The 9,622-nt window shown below is 35.3% G+C and overlaps 1 long non-coding RNA gene across 1 annotated transcript; it reads left to right on the forward strand.

The window, feature by feature from the left end:
* Positions 1-447: 447 nt before the first annotated feature.
* Positions 448-9,337, forward strand: LOC125360875. The gene is made up of 3 exons (XR_007212819.1): positions 448-458; positions 3,945-3,954; positions 9,161-9,337. It is a non-coding gene; the product is annotated as an uncharacterized LOC125360875 (long non-coding RNA).
* The last annotated feature ends 285 nt before the right edge of the window (positions 9,338-9,622 follow it).

Consider the following 9,622-nt stretch of genomic DNA (forward strand, 5'->3'; position numbering starts at 1 on the left):
TCTGTAGTTCTCAACTTTCTACCACCATTCCAAGCATATCAGAAAAGAGTCTTATAACTTCAATGGACCCATTTCTGAATATGTGCAATTTACCAAAATTGAACTCCAAGACAGAAAACCAAAAAGGCTACTAGTATATAGTAATATGGAAGTAGTAGTCAAAAGTTCCCACATCGAAATATCCCAAACCATTTGGGTCAGTTAAGAAATTCTCCAAAATTTCAGTGAAACACTAAAATCACTTCTCATTTCAGTTCAACACTTGGAAAGGAAGAATTTCTTTGAAACTCATTCTACAAGGTCCATATTACTCTCACAAAAAGCAGACACAAGCATTATATATGAAAGAATACTTGAGAGAAATACTTCAAATGAACATGAATGCAAGCATTTCTAACAAAATATTGTCAAATCAGATTGTTCATTATAATTAAGTACATTTATTCAGTGATACAAGAGTACTTTTGTAATATGGAGGTCAGATCTGGTCCATGCCATTATGGCCACATGGTGAGTTGTACTACCTGGCATCTTCTCTTGATGGGTGTGCCTGAATTCCTAGAGGAAAGGAAGTCCCATTACCTGGGGTTGAGTATTCCTGAATCCCATGAGACAGGGGTGGGCACATGGCCTATAGGTTACTGATCCTGTCAGTCAAGTGCTTGGGATTGGGAGATTTTTGTGACCCTGCCCCCTGACCTGACCCTGGCCAGCTCAGGCTTCATTATGCCATGCCACATGTCTCCATGTTTGCGTCCTGTGTTCCTTCCCCTGGCTTGTCTCCGGTCACCATGCTGTCCCAAGTCAGCTCTCCAAAGGAGGTGGATTAGTTTGTTGGTGTTATTCTTGTTTCTTTCTTCTCTGGCCTGTTTCCTGCTAGTATTTCTGGGCTGCAGGCCTTTGTAGCAACTGGCTGCCTGCAGACTGCTAATGCTCTAATAAAAACTCCATGATTGGATCCTTCAATATGTGGCTTCTCAGATAATTTAACATATAACAGTTTACCCTAAGCAATTCAATAAATATAATGCAAAACATTAATAAAAAGGAAAAATAAAAATATATGGTTATAATTGAAGCATACCAAATAATAACACAAGTATCTGTAGAATTCCATAGCCCAAAGCAACATGTCTGAGAAAGAAATAACATTGTAATACTTAATATTACTTAGAAACAAACTTAATTGATAGAGTAAAACATCTCTTCATGAAAATTAAGTAAAAACACAATATGTGAGAAATTAACAATAGCAAGGAAACATTTAAAAAGTTTATGAAATGGAATAGTTAATATTGACAAGGTGCTTGTATTACCTAGAGCAATTTATAGTAGATAAAACACAGCATAGGGCTGGGAATATGGCCTAGTGGCAAGAGTGCTTGCCTCATATACATAAGGCCCTGGGTTGGATTCCTCAGCACCCCATATACAGAAAATGGCCAGAAGTGGTGCTGTGGCTCAAGTGGCAGAGTGCTAGCCTTGAGCACAAAGAAGCCAGGGACAGTGCTCAGGCCCTGAGTTCACGGCCTAGGACTAGCAAAAAAAAAAAAAAAAAAAAAAAAAAAAAGCATATAAGACATAAATATGAAATTATAAGAAGAAAACACTTTTAGACTATGATATAGGTAATAAAAATATTGTGGTGAAGTTCCCAAAAGCATAGACTATAAAAGCAAAGTTGGTTAATAAATTGTAATCAAACTAGCAAGTTTCTGCAAGAAAAGGGAAGAACTGGCCATGTACAGATTGGGAAAATACCTTCGGAGTATTCATATGGACAGGGATTAGTATTCATAATGTGTAAAGAACTAAAAAACTGAGTAACAAAAAGTGATCTAATAAAAATGAGTGAAATATATGAATGTATCTTTTATTATTATTCTTAAGTGGCTGTACAAAGGGGTGAAGTAGGAGGTGAGGTCTGGCCTATGCCATCTTGGCCACGTGGTAAATTGTAGGATCTGCCATCTCCTCTTCATGGTGGAGGAAGGGAAGTCTAACCCCCAGGTGATGGGCATTCCTGGATCCCTGCAGACAGAGGTGGGCACTTGGCCTATAGATTACTGAGCCTGCCACTCCACTGCCTGTGACCCTGCCCCTTACATGACCTATTTAGATGCAGACCTTCTCAGGTGCCATTACTCCATGCCACGTGTCTACTGGCTGGTCTCTGGTCACCTTGGCGTCCCACTATTGGTTTGTTGGTATTGTTTTTGTTCTTTCTTTCCTCTGATATATTTCCTAACAGTGTGAAGGGTATTACAGGCTGCATGCCTTTGTAACAACTGGCTGCCTGCAGACCCCTAGCATTCTAATAAAGACTCCAAGATTCCATCCTTCAACATGTGACTTCTCTTGATAATTTACCTTACAAGAGGGGATACAAGTAAACATGTTGGTTTGTGAGTAATGAAGTTTGACCAATGTCACCCCTTTCAATCTTAACAAAAGAGATGAAGTTTAGAATATTCAGTATACTATTTTAATCAGTAAACAAGCTATGTTTTACACTTTTTGGCTTACTTAGAAAGTTCGTCATTATCTATAACCTTAAGAAATTTCTAACAATATATTTCGGTTACAAAACTTTCTTGTTTCAAACAATTAAAATTTCATTTGTTCTTCAATTTTAAGGGATATTTTCTATAGTCATAATATTTCAGAGTAACATTCTCTCAATTTTTCTTTGCTTCCTCATCATTGGATTATTTCATTGTTTTAATGATGTTCATCTTTGCTTTGTTTGTGTTAAGAAATCTCTAATGGATTATAAGTTTTTTAAGTCCTCTTCATTTTTTGAACAATTTGACCATAAGATAATGGAGCATTCACTTTGTAGTTATCTGATAATACATCTCCAAATTTTTGAGGGTTTTAACATTGTTCTTTCTAAAAGTGACTTTTCAATTTTTAGTAAAGTTTCAAAAGTTTTGTCTCTCTATTTAAGTAACTTTATGTTCCATTCTGACCTAGTCATCCCTCTGGGACTTGCATTTCTTCTAATTTCAGTATAATATTATATATACTACTAAATTTTTGCTTGTTTCTTTTTCAGGTTGTATCCCTCTTTTTTTTTTTTTTTTTTTCCTATTTCATAATAGAAAGGTAGGAAGTGGCTCAGTGTGTTACAGTGCTGGCCTTGAGTGAAACAGCTCAGGGCCAGCACCCAGACCTGAATTCAAGCCCCCAACTGCCCAGCAAAAAAAAGTAATGTAGGAAGGGTAAAGTAAGCTATGAAATATTGAGTTTATTGAATCATTAGTAAATTAGAAAATTAATAAGTGTCATTTAAAATGCTAGATATTAAGTATATATTTACAGCAGAAAAATTACATAAAATGATAAGCTAACAAAAAACGAATAATGACAATGGACCATAAGTAGAACAGTCATTTAAAAAAATCATTAAATACTAAGCATAATAATATGACTGGATTTAGAGTTATTGGGGTCAGCTGCACATTTAAGGGGCCACAGCTGACCTCAGCCTGTCCCTCCCCTTCCTGTCTTTAACTGGAAGAGAAGGAAGTCTGACATCACTTAAGGGACAGTTCCTTGGGACCAATCAGGGGCCCCTCTCTTGTGCCCGCCTTTAGGGTATATCTGGGGGGTTCCTCATTTGAATAAATAGAAGCCCTAATGGCTTTCTCCAGGGGCCCACGCGTCCGTGTCGTTCTTGGCGGCTTTGGGGCACCCTGCGACCACACGCCACCGAGGCTACCCGTGGCCATCCCTCCCGCGTGAGCGATCATGGACCACCCGGGAAGGGGCGGACGAACCCCTTCCCCCCCCAAGCGAGGGGAAGTTGAGAGAGAGAGACGAGGCTACCTGGGGCCATCGCTCCCACGTGAGAGCGATAAAGGGCCAACCCGGGAAGGGGCGGACAAGCCCCTTTCCCCCCCCCCAAGCGAGGGGAAGTCGAAACAGCCCACAAGAGTGAGCACATTTGTTGTATTAAAGATGAAAATACTTATTAAAGGAAATTTGAATGAAGTTAATGAGCTCTGAGAATACTAAGATATCAGTGGTGACTAATGCTTGGGTGTTTGAATCAAAGATCCTGTCAATAACTCCAAAAATAGATGTAGGCATATACACAAAGTAAAAAGGCTTCTTTATTTTCATTTGAACTTTAAGTATATTTTTCTTACTAAGATGATTGTTGTTTGTCTCTCACTCATTTGGTTCCTACTTTCACAGGGGTTGTTTTGTCATTAGATTGGGAAGAAAGAATTCTGCCCAAATCATATTTATATTCTGTTTGATTTCCTGAGATAACTTGTATGGACGTGTTCTGTAACTAAGTCCTATTTTAGAAATACGCAGTTTTTCAATAAACTACGTATCCAATCTAATTTTTATAGTCCTTATTTACATAGACAGTCTCAATCTGTTTGAAATAAAATGTAATTCTAGAAATAGAATCTGACATTGGAATGGATAATTGAGAAAAGATTCAGCTTAATTTGCATCAACAATTAAAATGTAGCAGAAGCCCAGCTCATTCAGTTTCATACTTTAAATTTCTTCGCTTTTATATTTAGCAGTAATAGGATTGTATTCTTGAATTAGGGATTTTTCAAGAATACAATTTCCTCTACTAAAGAATAGTTTGCTGAACACTATTCACCAAGAATTGTGACTGATCTAATTAAAGGTATAATAGTCCAGTCACACTGTTCAAACAGTGCTCCTGATTAGCCTTTCAGGTAGTTTTCTTTGCAATATAGCAAGCTACGGGCAGGTCTGGGTTAAGGAAAATTGGATTCATTATGACAGTGATGACAAATTATCTTCCGCAAGAATTATTTTACACAATGAGTCAGAAGAGAAGAAACTAAACAAAAGAATAAAATGGCATGAGAAAGGAAAAAAAAAGAATAAAATTACATATTTAAAAATGGAAGCAATAGGAGAAATTTTAAAAGCTGAATCAAAAGACAATGTAAAACTATAGGTATAATAAGCTTTTCTTGTTATTAAAGGATATTACAATTTCATTTCTTTTATGATCATACATAGAAGCCCCGGGCCTTAAGATATTTCAATATATTGAGCAGAAGCAGTATATGCAAATCACAGGAAGCTCTTAGCTTTGGAACAATGGCTTATCATCAATAATGAACCATTAATTGTCTTTGGCAAAAGTTGATAGCACTTAATGTAGGTTTAAGTTCAGCATGACCCATTTTGTTTCATTTGTTCAAAGATGAAATTCATTACTCATTATATAAGCACTTTCCTGTCATCCCATGATATATTTTGCCAATATCCAAAGCAAGAAAAGTATTTTAATAGTTTTTGACAGTTCCATGTTATTCACAAATTAATGAGAATATTAAATCCAGTTTAGGATAAAAACCATACCAAGCAAACATATATAAAAACGATTTCCATAGATATTTGGATTTGGTTCAGAATAATATTACAATGTTAGATTTAGAACTCCTCATACTGTGGTGTTATATGACTCTAATTCTAGTATGTAGACATCAGAGGAAGAAGTACTGGGAATTAAAAATTCATTCTGCCCTACAGGGAGAGTTTCAGGCTACTTTGTGCTATAAAGCAAGTCCTTTTCTCTAAATTCATACATACATGTATGCATAAAACTATTATGCAAATAATTACTTGTAGACATTGTGTAGTACCTTTACAATGACTTGTGAAGAGAACATCCTTATTGCTAAGTTGTGAAGGTTCCAAACTTCATCCATCTAAAAATTCAAATTTTAATTGATTTTTTGTAAAATTACCAAATTTTCTACAAGTAAAATTATGATTATAATATGCACAGGAAACTGTAACAGAAAATAAAGGATTCTGGAAATACACCTAGGTAAAAGTCTGACCTTTAAAAACAAAGACACATTCTCAAGAGAAAAATAAAACATTTGTGGATATTGTATTTTCATACAACTTTCATATAATTTCCATGTCATACCAAAGAAAGTTACTGACCTTTGAACTACTTACAACATAGTTACAGGCTGGTAGAATCTGCTTAGATAATGTCAGGTTGGACAAGTGCCAATGATGAACAAAAGAGGAAAGTCACACCAATATCTAAATTATTTTTCATTAAGAATGCCTGTACACACGTTTTCTAGAATTTCACAATCATGCAGCACAAATTGGAGGTTATTGATGAACATATTTCTTTATCCATTGACCAATTGTTAAAATAATCACAGGAAGGCTAACAAGATGAACAGAATCATGATGGAATCATTAATCAATCTGGAGCTATTCATAACTGAAATTAGCAAAGCAGAAAGATCAATTGCAGTTATATGAGATCCTTATTTTCTTCTGTATTTGGGCTCCTTTAAATTATGTTACTTACATTTAACATGGTACTGTTGAGAAGAAGAGTCTTACTCATGTTACTTATTTAGGAAACGTATTTTTAACAGGTATATTTTTATCAAACATCAATAAAATTATAAGTGCAATCATTAGAGGGTAACAGAAAATAATCTTTTTGATGATAATGAATCTTGTATTACTTATTAGAAAGTCAAAGTGGTCTTTTTTAATAGAAAAGATTCTATTTAATGAATCTTATGGTAAATAATGGAAAATTAGTATCTTGAGAACAAAAAAAAATGACAACAAATGACAATGTAATGAAAAATGAGGTGTATTTATAATCAACAAAAAAACATACATTACCTAAATATAGAATAAAGATGTCAGGTAGAGATTATTTGATAACTACATAGGAAATATCTTGTTCTTCAGCCAGATAGTACCTTAGAGAACAACAGAAAAATATGAGCTATGTTCTAATAATATGTCAAATAATACACTTTGTTACTTACAAAATAATTTCAGTATTTTCCTGTAGAATTTTAAGCAGACTAATGGAATCTTGTGTCATCTTTGCATTGCATGTCATTCTTTTCCTAAATGGAGCCCAATGTTGATTTGCAACACCTAGTTTCAATTATGCCTAATAATTTTGTGGTATTGAATTTTTAAGATGAGATTGGAATAAATAATTGTGTTCTTTTTATTATTATTTTTTTCTCAGATTTTTATTATCAAAGTGATGTACAGAGAGGTTACAGTTTCATACGTTGGGCATTGGATACATTTCTTGTACTGTTTGTTACCTTGTCCCTCATGCTCCCCTCCCTCCCCCCCTTTCCCTCCCCCCCCAGGTGTTCAGTTCACTTACACCAGTTTTTCAAGTATTGCTTTTGTAGTTATCTCTCTTTTTGTACCCTGTGTCTCTCAAATTTGGTATTCCCTTTGAATTTCCTACTTCCAATACCAGTAAACACGGTTTCCAATATACTCAGATAAGATTACAGAGATAATAATTGTGTTCTTAAAAGCTGACTTTCTCCTTGTTAAACGATCTCCAATAATGAACCTAAGAAAACAAAATTTAATGGAAAATAAAACATTACCAAAAGTTGCTTTTTAAATTTCCTTTATGTTCTTTTTGATCTGTATAACAGCTTAATGTCATAATAGTAAAATGACTTACAAATCAGTTTATTTTTTAAACTATGAAACCTGAGGCAAAAATTATATCTGAAATGCTGGTTTCCCAAAGAATAATCCAAACAATTTATTTCTCATTGTTATTTTATGTTTGTAGTACATTGAAATTTTGGTATTATGAAACAGTGCTTTTCTGTTTTACACATTCAAGATTATCCAGCTTGATCATTTATTCATATCCATCTGGCCAAATGATTGTAGCCATTTCTTTCCAATGCAGTTTTCTCAACAGCTGTTAAGATCATATCTAGGTGTTATTAATACATAAAATTAAAGAATGCAGATTTGAGTGTCATTTGAATCAAAGTGAATAAATTAAATTATTAATTCTTATTGTTCTCCTCCTTTTCCTTCTCTTTCTTTTTTGAAACTACCTAGCCCAAACTGGCTTTATATCTGTGATTTTCCTGCCTAGCTCCTTGTATGCTGGGATTAAAAAATCTAGGTCACACCTGGATAATAATGAATTCTTAGTGTGAAACTATTGGTTATATTATTTTTCAGAGCTCAAAGTGAATAATACTCCTAACCTTTTAAAAAGTAATTTGAAGCCAAAAACTGGTGGCTAATGCCTGTAATTTTTATCTGTTTGAAAGGCTGAGATATGAAGATCTTGACTGAAAGTCAATCTGGGATATTCAAATATAGGACAATTTTTAAATCTGATTAACTACCAAAAGGCCAGACTTGAAGCTGTGGCTCAAGTTATGGGTATCTATCTTTAAGCAAAAAAGCTCAAGGGCAGAGGCCAAACCTGAGCTCCTCAATTCCAATATGGCCACATGGACACACACACACACACACACACACACACACACACACACACACACACACATATTTGATAGTTATTACTTGAAAGTAATATCTGATGGCCCAAATGATAAAAATTCCTGCAGAGAAAAGCTGAAAGAATTAAAATTAGAAATCAGTAAAATATGGAGTGTACAGAAGTGCCTTCCCACAATTGCTAGCCTTTTTTACCCAGTTTTTATTACATCGATTTTATTGCTAGTTCAATCATGTTTCAACTGTACCTCAACTCATGAGGTACAATATTTAATGATGAAAAATTATGCCTAAGTTTCTAATGCTGGTGTTGTTGAGTTAAAATAAAAACACAAAGCGGCATGGAGGTTTTTCAGAAGGCCAAACATAGAGTCCCCCGATGACTCAGCAGCCCCACTTTTGGGCATCTACCCAAAAGATCACAAGCAAGAACACACTAAAGCCACCAGCACAACAGTGTTCATCACAGCACAATTTGTCATTGCTAAAATATGGAACCAACCCAGATGCCCCTCAGTAGACGAGTGCATCAGGAAAATGTGGTACATATACACAATGGAATTTTATGACTATATCAGAAAGAACAACACTGCCCATTCATAAGGAAATGGAAGGATTTGGAAAAATCATACGAAGTGAAGTGAGCCAGACCTGAAGAAACATGGACTCTATGGTTTCCCTCATAGGGAATAATTAGTACATGCTTAGGTTAGTCATAGCAGAAGATCACAATAGCCCAATAGCTATCTATGCCTGTATGAACACATAAGGTGATGCTAAGTGAAATGAACTCTATATTATGGAAACAAGAGGTATGTCATTGCTGCTATTATTTTTAACACGCCATGTGAAACAGTTTTTTTTTTTCCTCTCATATTCTCTTCCGGTGGTTTTACCCCTGCGATCACTGTATCTATTCTTAGTACCCTGGATACTGTATATAAGTGTATTAGAACGAGGGAAGGGAAAGGGAATACCAAACTCTAAAGACAAATGATAAAAAGACAATCCATTTCAAAAGCAATACTTACAAAACCATTTGCTTTAAACAACTGTACAGCTCATTGGGGTGAGAGGGAAAGGGGGAAGGGGGAGGTGGTGGTAAAAATGAGGGAGGAGGTAACAAGTTGAAAAAGAAATGTAGGGCTGAGAATATGTCCTAGTGGCAAGAATTCTCGCCTTGTATACATGAAGCCCTGGATTCAATTCTTCAGCACCACATGCATAGAAAAGGACAGAAGTGGTGCTGTGGTTCAAATGGCAGAGTGCTAGCCTTCAGCAAAAAAAAAGCCAGGGCCAGTGCTCAGGCCTTAAGTGC

Source organism: Perognathus longimembris, chromosome 12 (genome assembly GCF_023159225.1).
Source record: "Perognathus longimembris pacificus isolate PPM17 chromosome 12, ASM2315922v1, whole genome shotgun sequence".
Taxonomy (NCBI): domain Eukaryota; kingdom Metazoa; phylum Chordata; class Mammalia; order Rodentia; family Heteromyidae; genus Perognathus; species Perognathus longimembris.